The 16,234-nt window shown below is 40.2% G+C and overlaps 1 long non-coding RNA gene across 1 annotated transcript in view; it reads left to right on the forward strand.

The window, feature by feature from the left end:
* The window catches only part of LOC132397013 (uncharacterized), a 36,718-nt gene extending 22,407 nt beyond the window's left edge, over positions 1-14,311 (forward strand). Inside the window, exon 3 of the long non-coding RNA XR_009513225.1 lies at positions 1,805-14,311. This is a non-coding gene — a long non-coding RNA (uncharacterized LOC132397013). The remainder of the gene's footprint in view (positions 1-1,804) is intronic.
* Positions 14,312-16,234: the final 1,923 nt, after the last annotated feature.

Here is a 16,234-nt window from a genome sequence, read left to right on the forward strand (position 1 = left end):
GTATGCCATTCACACATGCAGATCTATGAATTCCATAACCAGGGTTCCAGATTGGCTTATTTTTAATATTTGTCCTTAATATAGTTCAGGTAACCCTTGATTAATATGGCCACTTTATCAAATTCTGTAGGCAAATGTTCAGCACTGATGGGCTTTTAAATGGAAACTATTCATGCAGCATTCTTTCTGGCTAGCATTACAGACTTGTGTAATGCTGCAGTTAGTACTTAGAGGGTTTGGAAACCTTTACAAGTAGGCAGATCAGTCTAGTTTTTGTACTGTGTCATGTAACATCATGGTCCTGAAAAACGTCTCATTTTTACTATGTACTGTACCAGCAATTATGGTCAAAATGACAATAAAAGTGACAACTTCATTAATCTGTCTGTGGATGGTTTACATGCTGGTGAAAGCATTTGAACTTGTATCATCCCAGATCCTTTGAAGGGAGGATTGGTTGGAGGAGGAAAGTGGAAATTCTAATGAACCAGTTGGCCAAATTTATTTCACTGTTGTCTGCTCAACATCACAGCCATGTTCATAAAAGAAACTAAACAAGATTCCCTATAGAGTGCCAAAATTCATATACATGCTGCGATCAACTGTCACAGTTATCTTCTTTGGGTCATGAAGAGCCTTACTCCATGGCCACCAGGTTGGTGTAGCGGTTGATGCAATGCTATTACAGCTCAATGTCAGAATTCTGACTTCAATTCCTGCGTCATCTGTAATCCGATCCCCATGGAATCGTGTGGGTTTTTCCAGGTACTCCAGTTTTTTCCCACAGTCCAAAGACGTACCAGATAGCAGGATAATTGGTTGTTGAAAATTGTCCCTTGATTGGTGGTTGCTGGAAGGGTCTACTCTGCACTGTATCTCTAAAATAAAAATGACAGAAAATCAATAGTTTCCTGTTGGCAGATACCCTGGTGGCTTTGGAATTTCTGGGTGGAAGAGATTTCACAGAAAGTTATGGTATTCTTATTTAAAGAACATAAATTTAACTTGTTGATCCATAATAGTCTAAAGATTCACATTATGTTCTTTTTTGAAGTTTTTGTGTTGCCGTAAGAAACCTGTACAGCTCTTGAGCCTGTTTATGTAATTGTAAGCTTATGCATGCAAGTATACATTTAATGAATACTTACTGTTAAACTTGAGATGTGCTGTCATGCCTTCTGTGCACTTCTAATCCTCTATCAGGTTGAATTAATTTGTCATCATTTCAATTACGTGATAATATTTTATAGAAACAAGATAGCTATGGAGTAGTTGGCAGAAGTAGCAAGATCCAGACCTACCCACTTCCTGTTCTATTAGAGACTGTATAATCTCAGTATGATATAGAACTACTTAATTCTATGTGTAAAATAAAATCTTGGAATTTCACCTATTAATCTAATTTGCACTCTTATTCCTCTGTGGTGAAAATACATCTTAATCTAGATCTGTGATCATGTTGCTAAATTGTTTGCCAGTGGACCGAGTGGTCTCTCCAGCCTTTCATAAGTTCTCCAAACCGTCTGCTTGTTTTATACCTGGAAGTCCACTGTACAGAATGAATGTGTTGTATTATGTATTTCCTAACGCTTCCTTGTCACTGGCTCAAAGCAGGAAATTAGAGCAATGGAGGTAAAGTGAAAGCAATTAGAACTGTGAGGGACTAGAAGGAGCTTGAAAATGTATCACCAGTCTTCACCTAACCATTTTGATTAACCCAACAGACCTTTTTTTAAGATAATTATTTTGATGCTATCTTCTTGTGATGGAAATGAATAATTTCCTTCCCGTGTTTGTTTTCCAGGTTGGTGGTGTCGGTGCAGGGACTGAGCTAACCTCTTCTAATGAAGGGTTTGAAGCTGCTGTCCAGATTAGTGGGGACATTCTGCTCAACTCCAGTAAGTAAAATATAAATGACTTTCATATCCAGGTGGTCAAAATTTGTAGGCAGTAGTCAGCAAATCACAGGCACACTGTTTTCATTTTGAGATTGGGTAGACAGAGTTGTTCCTTTCCCAATTCTGGTCAAATTATATCATAACTTTTCTTCCTGTTTTCTGAGAATGTCTGCATTTCTCACTATTGAGAGATAGAGAAAGGAACAGAAACACCTGAGGTAAAGAAAAAGGCATGTCGTGCAACAGTTTGTTCTTGTACCATTTGCTTCCTGGTTCACAATTTCTAGACTCTGATACCACCTTGAGATCCTTTGCAGTGTCCTTATTGCTGACTTGAGAACAGACCAGAAAATTAATTTGTAAGCACAAAGAATGGAATATTTGAAGGTGGGTTGGTTAAGCAAACAAATTGGCTAAGAAGCTATATAAATTGCTGAGCTGCACTGTTCCCTCATTACAGTTACTCCAGATTGGGTGTGGGTCGGTCAGACAGGGTCCTAGCATTTCCTTGTTTCAGATTCCCTCATTTCTCATGGGAATTTAACAGAGTTCCTCTCCATTTCAGGTAATGAATTTTGTAGAATACAGACTGTATTGTAACCCATTTCAAAATAAAATTACTAATGTAGACTGATGCCTCTGCCATAATTTGTGAAATAGGATTATAAAATAAAATGATAAGAGAAATTAGCTTTATAAGATTAGCTTTATGTGTCATATACATTGAAACATCTTGTTTGTGTTAATGACCAACATGGTGTGAGGATGTGCTGGGGTGCCACGCTTCTGGCACCAACATAGCATGCCCATAACTTACTAACCCTAACTAACCTGCCTTTGTAATGTGGGAGGAAACCAGAGCACAGAGAGGAAACCCACATGTTCACAGGGAGAATGTGTAAACTTCTTACAGACAGCAGCAGGATTTGAACCCCAATTGATTTTATGATGGGGCAGTAAAGTGTTACACTAATGGATATGCAAGTGCTTTCCTTAAATCATCTACTCAAATTGTTTCCTGCAATTCCTGCTCCGGGTATTGAAAGTAATGTTCATTTGTGCCTGGGATTGACAAATACACTGCTGATTTAAATTATTAAACTTACGTTTAAAGTTGAGGGAAGGGGTTATATTTTTTAATTGGGCCTGCTAATTTGCTATAAAGAAGTTAGGCAGCACAAATAACAGCACTCTTGACTTGTAATAGACATCTCCCAGCTGCATAGAGGTTAATGAGAAATAATTATCACTCAAGTGAACTGTTACTAAATGTTATTTTCCTTCTTAATTTCAGAGTGATCCGCTTGTAAAGCGAATTTCTGGATTCTCAGTCTCTGCATATCCTTCATCCTAAAGTACCTGCATTCATCACAGCAGCACATCATGGTTTGCATGCTTGTACTAAATATCCAAACCATTGTGTGCTGTTATGGGGAGTGCAGGAAAATCTGTTGAAGAGTGGGGCTAAAAGGCAGTTTTGGGGGTTTGTACAGACTGGCAATGTTTTCCATCTTACAAATGTCTCTTCCTAATTTTCTTACTACCTAGTTTTAAAAAAAAGACTTCCTAGTTATAAACGTTATGAATTACGCTGCTCAGGAATCTACGTCACATTGAATTTTCTCTCACGTTTAGACTTACTTTCTCCCTCATTCCACATTTCCCTCTTAATTTTTAACCTTTTAGTATCATCACCAGGTCTGAAATTTATTTGCTGCTTCTTACACTTACTTCGTTCTCCTTTACACTCGTATACTAAAAATAACATTAAATCTTGAATCTAAATTAAATAATGTTGAATCTTGGCACCTTTTAATTATTGTTAAATTCTTCTTGTATTCACAGTAAAAATCTGTACAAACATTTATTCTTTAACTCATTCTTTATTAGCATTTCATCTCCACTGACGTTATGTTTTCAGAACCCATAAATAACATTAAACATAATCTTTGTGTCTTCTATCTGTGCTAGATTTAAAAATAATTGGATCTCTAATTTAGTCAGAGTAATTTCTAATCAATCTTGATTCTCATTGCAATCTTTGATAATTTGGCAAGCTCCATATTCTAGTTTCTATGCCTCTGTTGTACTATTCCAGTAAAATTTCTCTGGGAGTGCAATAATGAAAGGCCATTATAATTGTAATCCACATAGGGAATGAAACACTGGAATTCACGAGGCATAATTTTACCTTTGAATCTGACCGTGCCTGTATTGATGCTGTCTCTGGTAACACAAGAGAGCAGCTGTTTCTTGTAGTAGAAGAGTTTGTTCATCCTCAACCCTGCCCTCAATCCCTCTCCTGCTGGTCCTGTGTTACTGAGTGTGTTCAGTGCACTCATGGTGTGCCATTTGCATTTAGTCAATAAATTATTCTCTAATCTCACCTTTAATTTTGAGATGAATAGAATGTAATTTGCTTGTGTCATTCTGTCAGAAAATGATTTTCAATATATGTGTCATAAAATTTGCAAAAAGGCGGAGAATACCCAACTGCATGTATGCGTTTTCTGCTCCTTAACCCTTTGGCCATTTTCTGTGATGTGCTCAACAACTGGAGTCAGAAGTTTGAAACAACGATCTGTGAGCTCCTAGTCAAAGCCTTAGGAGAAGGGTTAAGAATAAAGGACTATTTGTTGAAAATGAAAGGGGAAGGATGGTTTCACTTGACAAATCAAGTGCTTGCAGTATAAATTTGTTCCACGACTGTTTTGAAGTTACTGGCTAGAAATAGCTTCAGTGCCCATGTGAAAAATTTACATGATTCTGTGAGTAGGACTACAGTACACTGGACAGTTATATCACTGTCTATTATTTGCTTCTCCTCCCATTCCATCTGAGTCTTTGTATGAAAATGATGTACAAGAGAATAAAACTGGCAAGTACTTTCACCCATCATACTTTCGACGAAGTCATGGTGTGCAGAAGTGTGAAAAAAACCAGAGATATTAGAAAGGGGCACCCAGAGTTAGAAGGTGCACGTCATGCATGAGATCCGTCTGCCCACAGAAAGTAACCACTGTCTTCTACCACATTCTGCCTAACAGTTGGTCAACCATAGATTTTGTAAACTGCCTGTGGAAGGATAATTCTCTTTGAAAGTTTTGCCCTGCCCTTAGAGGTAGTGCTGCTGGGTGTGGAGTTGTAGTGCACTTAATATGGTTGGTGTGTATCATCTGCAGTGCTATATATAAATACACACCTTCCATCGTCTATGCAGCATGTGCTGCTCTCATTTTAATTTCACTCTGAAGAGCTTCCAGATCTGCACAATGTTATAAACACAAGCTAATGCCAAGATGGAGACACACAGCTACAGGATACAATATGTAAGTACATTTTTAGGTTTATGTAGTGCCCACTGACTTGTGAGACTTTCATAAGAGATGTCTTAAGTTTGCAACTTGGCTCTCATATGAGTGATGTGTGGTTTTTGCTATACTGCAATTAGCTTAAAACTTTGACCAGGTATCTGATCTGCAGTCGGAAACAACAAATTACTTAACAGTTTCAAACATCACTAGAGTGGCTGTGCAGTCAACAATGCAGGAGGTGAGAGAAGGCTTTATCACTAAGTTGGATCTCAAGGTGATTGGCAATTAAAAGAGAATACAACTTTCCTGGTTTACTTTATCAGAAAATTGTGATGCAAAGTATTCCAATATTTTAGCACAATTGCCATTTGCAAAGAGATAATTTTCAGTCTTGAATTAATCATTTTGCTCCTTCTTCACTAGTCAAAACCCATCAAATACAAGTGTGTGTGTGTGTCTGTCTATATTAACACAAGGTAGACTGGAACTTGTGGTTCAAGTGAGATCTTTAATTTTATGCACACATGGACATGCACGTGTACACACACACACACCCCAACCCCCACCTCCATCCCACACTTCATAAATGAACTGCTCACATCCAGACTGCAGTTTTAGTTCGCATCTGATTTCTAATTGTTTGGAAAGTTAAGGAGAAATCCAATGTGATATATTTTAGACTAAGTAAGCTGTGTGCTCGTAAATTTTAATGACTTACTGATTGGTTACATTCAGAGTAACGAATCCAGTGCAATTCCCTGTTTTTTTTAATGTGGTGAACATTTTAATGTGTGTGTATAATACACTTGAACAAATGATTTTAAAGTTTCAAGCTTATGCAGTTGACCTCTGTGGTCAGATCTTTGGGTGTGGGATTCCGAGGTGCTAGATGAAGGAATGTACTGTCGACTCTGCTTTAGCAGCACATAAATATTGGTAGGTTCCAACCATTTTGCCAATATTGTGTGTGCTGCTCCAATATGGTCTGACGCAAGCAGCAGATCGCCTGGTGAATGTGACAACACTACTTGCCTCCTCAGTGTTGCTGTAAGATTCTTTTCATGTGAAAAATATAAACTGTAATGAACTTGATATGAAAAATAAAAGCCTTTAATAAGAATGATGATCCTGGTTTTCATTTGGGTTGATTTACAGTTCTTCAAATTCTTTGTGCTTGCTTTGAGACCTGTCAGAGCAGTGCACTGGTTATTTCAGGGACTTTGGCATCGATGCAGATGAGATTTTAAAAAAGTACTATTAGCATTTATCATTTCTGAGTGTCTCACATTATTGCCTTTCAATACACACTCACCTAGACACATCTATTTCCTGCCAGCTTCTGCCATCTTCCTTTCCAATCCTGATCAACAATCTTGACCTGAAATGTTAACTTCATCCCCCTCCACAGATGCTGCCTAACCTGCTGAGTTCCTCCGGCATTTTGTGTGTGTTGCTCAAATTTCTAGCATCTGCAGAATCACCACTATTAATTTAGAGGTTAAGAGTTAAGGTTAAGACCTTAGGAAAATGTAACCTAGAAATCTTGATTAAGTTGAATGACTGAAACCTGCCATCCAGTTTGTTACACAACCACTGAGAGACACATGCAAATTACCTTCCCCATCCTGACCGCTCACTCCTTCATGTCATTTCAGAAAATCCAAAGGAAATGATGCCTCTTGCATAGCTTTAAGACAGATACTCACTACTGCCATTGGGAAATAACTGTGATGCTGGGATCCATTGATCCTGCAACTTCCTGCAGTGTCTGTCCACTGAGTCTGCGTCAGCTTCAGTGGACAGCAATGGTTCTAATGAATTTCAGCTTTTTAAAAAATTGAGTTATTTTTAATATATTGATCTGCACTGTTTTAAATGTTATAGTGTTAAGAATGGTTATTTTTAATAGCTCTTTTATTTTTTTTTAAACAATTCTGTATGTCATTCAAATCTCTCCAGCAGCATATCTGGGTTGTGTCTAACTGGCAGTCAAAGTATTCTGATGGTGGAGATTTTCAGCAGGAAAGCCCTTTACAGAACAGGGCCTCACAATCATGTCAGTGTTGCAGGTAAGTGTGGGCAAAAGAGGGAATGAACTGAGCTCCCCCTTAAGACAAAATGTACTGACTAATCCCACTAAAAAGTATTAGCCATGTGTTGTACTTTGTCATAATTTTCCTTCAAGCTTTTATGGCACTGAACTGTATCTCCTTATTTACGTTCAAAGCCCTTGATGATGTTGAGTTCATCATATTGCTTCAGCTTCTCTATTTTGATGGAAGTTTTCCTATAATACTAATACATATTCTGATAAGCAACATACACAAAATGCTGGTGGAACACAGCAGGTCAGGCAGCATCCATAGGGAGAAGCACTGTCAATGTTTCGGGCCGAAACCCTTCGTCAGGACTAACGGAAAGGAAAGATAGTAAGAGATTTGAAAGTAGGAGGGGGAGTGGAAAATGAAATGATAGAAGACCGGAAGGAGTGTGGGAGGAAATGAGTACACCCAGTGAAAGTCGTGGAGAGAATGTGCAAATTCTACACGGGCAGCACCTGATATATGGATTGAACAAACCTGCGTTTCTGAGACATTAATGCCTGCTGTAAAACTACTGCTCCATAGGAGAATTTCCACTGGATTTTGGTGAAGGAGCATCTAATTTATATATTCCGGCCTCATCCCTGTCTTTCTCTCCTCACCTGTAAGATGTCCGCATCTTCCCATGTTCCAGCACAGTGTCCAATTTCAAAAATCCCTCTCTGCACCTCTTATTTCCTACCCCACCTTAAACCTCAGGTTTACCACTATAGTTTGTCGGCTGCTGGGAAATAGCTTGGGAGGCATTGCTTGTTAAGTAGGCAGTGTAAATAAAATATTAGCCTCTGACTGTACATGTATACAGCCAAACAGAAATATATTCCTCCAAATTACAAAACATATCATGCATGGCACATAAATCAAAATATTACCACAAATGAGTTAATAAAACACAACTCAAAATGCATGTAGTGCATTGCACAGGCAAACAGCTTGCTGCCCTAGTGACGAGCCCTCAGTGGTGGCTGGATATTTGTTAGCTTTGTCCCTCAGCCTGTAAGACTGTTAACCAGTTTGGCAGCTCTAGTCCTGATGCTTTTATACCTCCTTCCTGAGGTAATGGGTCAAAGAAATTATGAAATAGGTGGTAGGGATCCTCAAAGATGTTTCAGGCTCTTTGCAACACTCATGGTAAACATAATAAATAAGCATAGAGGAGAGAGAACCCAATGATCCTCTCAGCTGACTTTACTATCCTCTAAGGTGTTTTGCATCCTCTGTACCACACAATGCTGGAGCCATATAGGACACTTGCTGCGATGGAGCTCCTGAATTGATAAGAGTGGGAGCAATGAGACTTACAAGCCTCAATCTTCTCAAAGTGTAGATGTTGCAGTGCCTTCTTGACTAGTGAGGAGCTGTGGGTCCAGGTCCACACCAAGGTAACTTGCTCTTCATGGCAGAGCCATTGATGAGAAGTGGAGAGTGGTCAATCTGAGCCTTTCTGAAATTCACAATGAGTTAGATTGATCCTGGAGTAGGTTAAGTGGTCAGCACAACATTGTGGGCCGAAGGGCCTGTACTGAGCTGCAATGTTCTATGTAAGCTCTATCTCTTTTGGATTGTTTTTCTCACACCATTTGGCAAGCTGCTCTACCTCCTCTTTGTATACTGACTCATTGTTGCAATAAGGCTGTTGTATCATTAAAGAACCTGATGGTGGCTTTAACTGAATCTGGCATGCAGGTCTGAGTTGGCAGCAGGCTGAGCACTCAGCCCTGGGGGCTACCAGGCACTCAGTGTGATGGAGCTTGAAATGTTGCTGTCAGCTTAGACTAAATGGGGTCTTAACCATCAAGAAGTCCAAGATCCAGTTACAGAGAAGGTTGTTGAGTCCCAATGGGGACAGTTTACCCACTGGCCCCTGAGGGATGATTGTATTAAATGTCCAACTGAAGTCGATGAACAATGCCAGGAATATAAGGCATTGATTTCGATGTGGGGCAGGATGGAATGGAAGGTTGAGGCTATGGCATCAGTGGACCAGTTTGAGAGAAAGGTGAACAGTAAAGAGTAGTGTAGCTGAAAGGTGGGATTTTATAAAATCCATTACTGTACTAGCCACTCAAAGCTCTTTATGGTTGTTGTACTCAATGCTGCTGGGCAGTAATAGTTTAGACCGTTACCATAGCTCTCTTGGGCACTAGAATGATGGAGGCTGTCCTGAACCTTGCAACGTCAGTGGATTGTTTCATGTTAAAGATGTCCATTAAGACCTCTTTTGACTGGGCTGTACGATCCCTCAGCACCTGATCAGGTATGTTGTGTGGCTCTGCAGCTTTGTGTGGATTTACCCTAGCTAAGGTCCTCCACCTTGGCTTCAGCCAGACAGAGTGCCTGTTCCTCAGGGGGTGAAGGGGCTTTCCTCAACATCACATCATTCAATGTGTCAAATCATGCAAAGAAGGCATTCAGCCTATCTGGAAGACTGCTCTGCTTTGCTCTGGTATATTCAGACCTGTCATGTAGACCAGGGGTTCCCAATCTGGGTCCACAGACCCTTTGGTTAATACTAAGGCTCCATGAAATAAACAAAAGTTGGGAACCCCTGGCCCACATACTTTCCTGCAACACTTTGAAAACTACATTTAGTTCACATTTCTTCATTATTATCTAATCACTTTGCCTGTATTTCAGTATCACCTCAAAAATTTGAAAACCTGAATATGAAAATGACTTCTGAGGTACCAGCGTCCTGCTCTAAAGAAGCAACCATTATCACTTTCTGCCTTGTAGACAACTCCTTTGGTGTTGGTAAGCAGGCAAGAGAATGACATGATCATGGTTATTTCCATTCTCGCAGTTCCTGTCAAAACTTGTGCTTATTTTTAGCTCTTTGATGTACTGCAGAGAAAGTTATTGATCAGGCAACACTGGTGCTATGGAAAATCACAACATTGAATCCATAGCACAGACCTATTGTACACTGAGATTGTAAACTGATCTACTCTTGGCATTTTCCCTAAATTGCAGTCCTGAGAGAGGTTGCTGAAGAGGTAACAGATGCATTGATCATGATCTTTGAAGAATCACTTGATTCTGGCATGGTCCCAGAAGACTGGAAGATTGCTAATGGCATTCCACTCTTTAAGAAGGGAGGAAGGCAAAAGAAAGGAAATTATAGGCCAGTTAGCCTAACCTCAGAGGTTGGGAAAGTGTTGGAGTCTATTATCAAGGATGAGGTTTCAGGGAGACTAATGATAAAACAAGTCAAAGTCAGCATTGTTTTTGTAAAGGGTAATCTTGCCTGACAAATCTATTGGAGTTCTTTGAGGAAGCAACAAGCAGGGTGGAGAAAGCAAAGGCAGTAGATCTCATTTACTTGGGATGTTCAGAAGGCTTTTGATAAGGTGCCACACAGGGCTGCTTTACAAAATAAAATCCTATGAAGTTACAGGATACTGGCATGGATAGGGGAATGGCTGACAGGAGGCAGCAAGTGGGAGTAAAAGGGGTCTTTTCTGGTTGACTGTTGGTGGCTAGTGGTGTTCCTCAGGGGTCAGTAATGCTGAGGAAGCAATGTAATTGCAGCAGGACTAAGGCAAATTGGAAGAATGGGCAAAAAAGTGGCAGGTAGAATACGGTGTTGGAAAATGTATAAGGAACAATAGTGTGCACTATTACCTAAATGGGGAGAAGGTTCAAACATCAGAGATGCAGAGAGACTTGGGAGTCATCGTGCAAGACTCTTGGAAGGTTAATTTATAGGTTGTGTCTGTGGTAAAGAAGGCAAATGCAATGTTGGCATTTATTTCAAGAGGACTTATATATAAAAGCAAGGAGATAATGCTGAGCCTTTATAAGACACTAATCAGGCCACAATTATTGTCACATTTTGGATGTGTTGTCATTGGAGTCAGTCCAGATGAGGTTCACGAGGATGATTCTGGGAATGAACAGATTAACATCTGAGGAGTGTACTCGCTGGAATTTAGAAAAATATGCGGGGATCTCATTGAAACCTATTGAATTTGAAAGAACTAGATAAGGTGGATGTAGAGAGGATATTTCCTATGGTGAGGGTATCCAGAACTAGAGGGCACAGCCTCAAAATTGAGGGATGACCCTTCAGAACTTTTTTTTAGCCAGAGCATAGTAAATTTGTGGAATGCTCTGCCACAGTCTGTGCTGGAGGCCAAGTCTGTGGGTATGCTTGTGGATGTTGATAATTCAATGATTGGTCAAGGCATTAAAGGATATGGTGAAGAAGGCAGTATGGGGATGAGTGGGATCTGGGATCAGCCATAATAGAATGGGGGAAGCACATTTGTTTTATGGTTGTGCCAGGGTTAGGAACACTGGAGTAACAAACATTTACCTGTTGTTGTAGGCTCAATATTCATGTGGGCGTTCCTGTTGAGCTCCCCCCCAAAAAAAACAAATACAGAGCAAACAAACTGAACAAGGTGCTTAAGCTAGAAGTGGGCAATACACACAAAATATTGGAGGGACTCAAGTGTCTTGAGTGTGTGTGAGAGTTGTATACTGGGAGGTACATTGTGTTTGTAATGGCTTCTGTACAACCGAGTTGGCGAGATCCAGGACAGCAAAATATTGTACATGGGCTTCCAGATAATGTAGTCACTGTTAATTGCCCCTAGTTTTGAGGTACATGATAGTTGATGGGAATATGGTACGAGTAAAATGATATTTGTGTAAATGGGTTGTTGATGTGGCCTCTGCTTCCATGCTGTAAATCTGGCACTAATCAGTAAAATTACCTGGGTGACATCTCCCCAATAGGCACATCCACAATACAGTTGCTGCCGGCCTGAACTCTCCAAAAATGATTTTAACATTCAATTGGAGACAATAAAACCAGCAAAAAAAGGATGTCTGACAGCAGTTCCTGCACAATGGGAATTGCAATATGTAATGTCAACAGAAAGGGGAGTATTGGTAAGAGATATTACAGATGGAGAATTCCAATTGAGGAAAGACTTAAGTTTAATTGTTTCTGAAACTTTGGAGACAAAAGAGAGGTTTAATCTTGATGCCTAACTCATGAAATTGAGGAAAGATGAAAAGGGAGGCCAGTAACTTTGAGGAAGTAACTTAGGGAATGATTAAAGAGAAATTAACATTTTTTTTCCACCCATTGAGTAGCAGGGTCTGACAGATAGCCTAACACTTTAAAACAAATCCCCCTATATACAGTGCCTATAAAAGGTATCCACTCCCTTTGCAAGTTTTAATGTTTTACAACATTGAATCACAGTGGATCTAATTTGGCTTTTTTTGATACTGATCAACAGAAAAAGACTCTTTCATGTCAAAGTAAAATCTCTAAAGTAATCTAAATTAATTAAACAAAATTAATATATTAATATTATTTTATAAATTATTATTATACAAAATAATTGATTGCATAAGTATTCACCCCCTCTCATATAACACCTCAAACCATCGCTTGTGCAGGTAATTGGTTTTAATTAGTTAAATAGGGATCTGGGAGACCTGTGTTCTGTCAAGGTGCTTCAAGTTATTGCATTCAAGATACAACTGTATCTGGAAAGTCCAACTGCTGGTGAGTCAGTATCCTGGCAAAAACTACATCACGAAGACAAAAGAACACTCCAAGCAACTCTGCGAAAAGATTATTGAAAAGCACAAGTCGGAGATGGTACAAGAAAATTTCCAGGTCACTGAATATCCCTTATTCCTTGTTAAATCAATCATCAAGAAATGGGAAAAAATGGTATAGCTGTAAATCTGCCTAGAGCAGGCTGTCCTCAAAAACTGAGTGGCCATGCAAGATGGTGACTAGTGAGGGAGGTCACCAAGAGACCTATGACAACTGTGGAAGAGTTACAAGCTTCAGTGGCTGAGATGGGAGAGACTGTGCATACAACTATTACCCGGGTGTTTCATCAGTGGCAGCTTTATAGAAGAGTGGCTAAGAGAAAGCCACTGTTGGAAAAAAAATGCACATGAAATCTCGGCTAGAGTTTGCCAGAAGGTATGTGGGAGACTCTGAAGTCAGCTGGAACAAGATTCTATGGTCTAATGAAACCAAAATTGAGCCTTTTAGCCTTCAGACTAAACACTATGTTTGGAATATGCCAAGCTCTACACATCATCAAAAACACCCCATCCTTGCCATGAAGCATGGTGGCAGCTGAATTGTGCTGTGGGGATGCAGCAGGTCCTGGAAGACTTGTGAAGGTAGAGGGTAAAATGAATGCAGCAAAATACAGGGAAATAATGGAGGAAAACTTGATGCAGTCTGCAAGAGAACTGCACCTTGGGAGAAGATTTGTTTTCCAGCAAGGTAACAACCCCAAGCATAAATCCAAAGCTACATAGGAATAAAAACAACAAAGTTAATGTACTGGAATGGCCAAGTCAGAGTTCAGACCTCAATCCAATTGAGAATTTGTGGCTCACTCATGATCCCCATGCAATCTGACAGAGCTTGAACAGTTTTGTAAAGAACAGGGAATAATTGCAGTGTCCAAATGAGCAAAGCTGATAGAGACCGATCCACACAGACTCAAGGCTGTAATTGCCACGAAAAGTGCATCTACTAAATACTGCCTTGAAGGGGTAAGTAATTACACAGACATTTTGTGTTTAATAATAGTAATAAATTTAGACCAATTTGTAGAAATTTTTCACTTTGACTGTTAATCAGTGTAAAAAAAAGCCATATTAATTCCACTGTGATTCAATGTTGTAAAACATGAAAACTTACAATGTGAGGAGTGAATACTTTTTATAGGCACTGTAAGTATTTGAGTTGTGATCTACAGCTGTTGAGAAGTGGGCCCTTACTCAATGGGAGATTGTTTGTCCAAATTTACTAAATTTGAGCTAAACATGTTTTAATGTACAGCTGTTCTGTTCTATTCTTGCTCCCTGCCAAACTTCAGAGAGATTAAACTTTCTTTTCATATAATTTTCCTTTCTAAAATTGCTTCTAGAATACAAAGAATAAATAGATAAAAATCAAACTCAAAACTTTTCCATGAAGGCAAATTCAAATATATACAGTGTCCACTTTATTAGGCACCTCACGTACCTTAAAAAAGAAGTTGCCATGGAAGTATGTTCATGGTTTTTACTCTGTGGCTATCCACGTTCCAGGTTGTCTGTTCAGAGATGCTCTTCTGCACACCACTGTTGTACCAAATGGTTATTTGAGTTACTGTCATCTTCTCGTTACCTTGAACCAGTCTGGCCATTCTCCTTTGACTTCTCTCATTAACTAGGCTTTTTTGTCCACAGAACTGCAGCTCACTGGATTTTTTTTTGTTTCTTGTATGTATCATTGCTGATAAACTCCAGAAACTGTTGTGCATGGAGAGCAGCAGTTTCTGAAATACTTAAACCACCCTGACAGGCACCAACAATTATTTTGTGGTCAAAATCACACAGATCACATTTCTTTCCCATTCTGATATTCGGTCTGAACAAGTGAACCTCTTTGACCACGTCTGTGTGCTTTAATGCATTGAGTTGCTGCCACCTGATTGTAGCTCGAGTTTTGTTGAGTAGCTCAGCTGGATCCGCAAAAAGTGGTGCTCAGAGGCCAACCATTTTAATTCCTATCCCTAGTACCATTCCGACATGTTGGCCCATAACCACCCCTTCTGCCAGTGTAAGGCTGACCTCAGGTTGGAAGAGCAACACCTCATATTCTGACTGGGTAGCCTCCAACCTGATGGCATGATCATCAATTTCTTCAACTTAAATTTTTTCCCTCCCCTTCCCTCTTATTCAATTCCTCATTCTAGCCTCTTTCCCCTGATCAGACTCCTCCTCCTTTCTTCCAAGGTCCACTCTCTCCTATCAGATTTCTCTTTCTTCAGCCCTTTGCCTTTGCCATCTATCATTCTCCAAGCTTCTTATTTCATTCCTCTACCCACCCACCTGGCTTCACCTATCACCTTCCAGCTTGTCCTCCTTCCCCCTACCCCCCATTTTATTCTGGCATCTCCCCCCTTCCTTTCCAGCCCTGATGAATTCTCTCTGCCTTAAATGTCAACAGTTTATATATTTCCATAGATGATGCCTGACCTGCTGAGTTCCTCCATGACTTCCAGCATCTGCAGAATCTCTTGTGTTCACGAACATGTTGCTGGAACTGAAAGCCTTGTGTCATAAGGAAAAGCTGAATAAACTGGGACTATCTTCCCAGGTATATGGACCAAATACAGGTAAGTGGGACTAGCTCAGGAGGGGACGTTGGTTGGTAGGCCATATAACTCGATGTCAATGTGTGTCTTCCCAGTTTACCATGGGGATCTTGGTAGGAATATGTTGTGCACAGTAGTTCCATACAGCAGCCTTAGGTTCACAGACTCCCAGAAATACTAGAGGGACTTAGCATGTTAGGCAGCACCTGTGGAAGGAATTCTACAGTTGAAATTTTAGGTCTCGCCCCCTTCAGAGATATAAAGAGGTGGGAATAGCAGAAGAGGTTGGGAGGTGATAGGTAAATGTTGTAAATGGTAGAATCTGACAGGAGAGGAAGCTGAGGCAAGCAACCAAGTGAGGGAAATGGGGAGGGCAGATGAAATGAGTGAAGGAGGGAAAGAAATAAGGTAATGTTGGCATGGGAGAAAGGTGGAGTGGGTTACCTGAAATTGGAGAACTTAGTGTTTGGTTGTACAATATCCAGATAGAATTTGAGGTGCTGTTCCTTTAGTGCTCACCCTAGCAGTGGAGGAGGCTGAGAACAATCAGGTCAGTATGTGGATGGGGTTTCCTCCTCATCTCTATTTCCAGCAGTCCTGACAAGTTTGTATACTGTGCATGGGTGGAATGTGGAAGGTCTGGTATTGCAATGGGATGCTCCTCAACTTCTAGCTGCACTTCAGTTCTGCACTCCTGATTTTTGGGAGGGGAAGACCTGGTCAAGAACAATGCCCCCCCCCCCCCCCCCCCACCAAGTCAGTCAACAACTGGGCCAGGGAAA

This window comes from Hypanus sabinus, chromosome 7 (assembly GCF_030144855.1).
Source record: "Hypanus sabinus isolate sHypSab1 chromosome 7, sHypSab1.hap1, whole genome shotgun sequence".
NCBI lineage: Eukaryota > Metazoa > Chordata > Chondrichthyes > Myliobatiformes > Dasyatidae > Hypanus > Hypanus sabinus.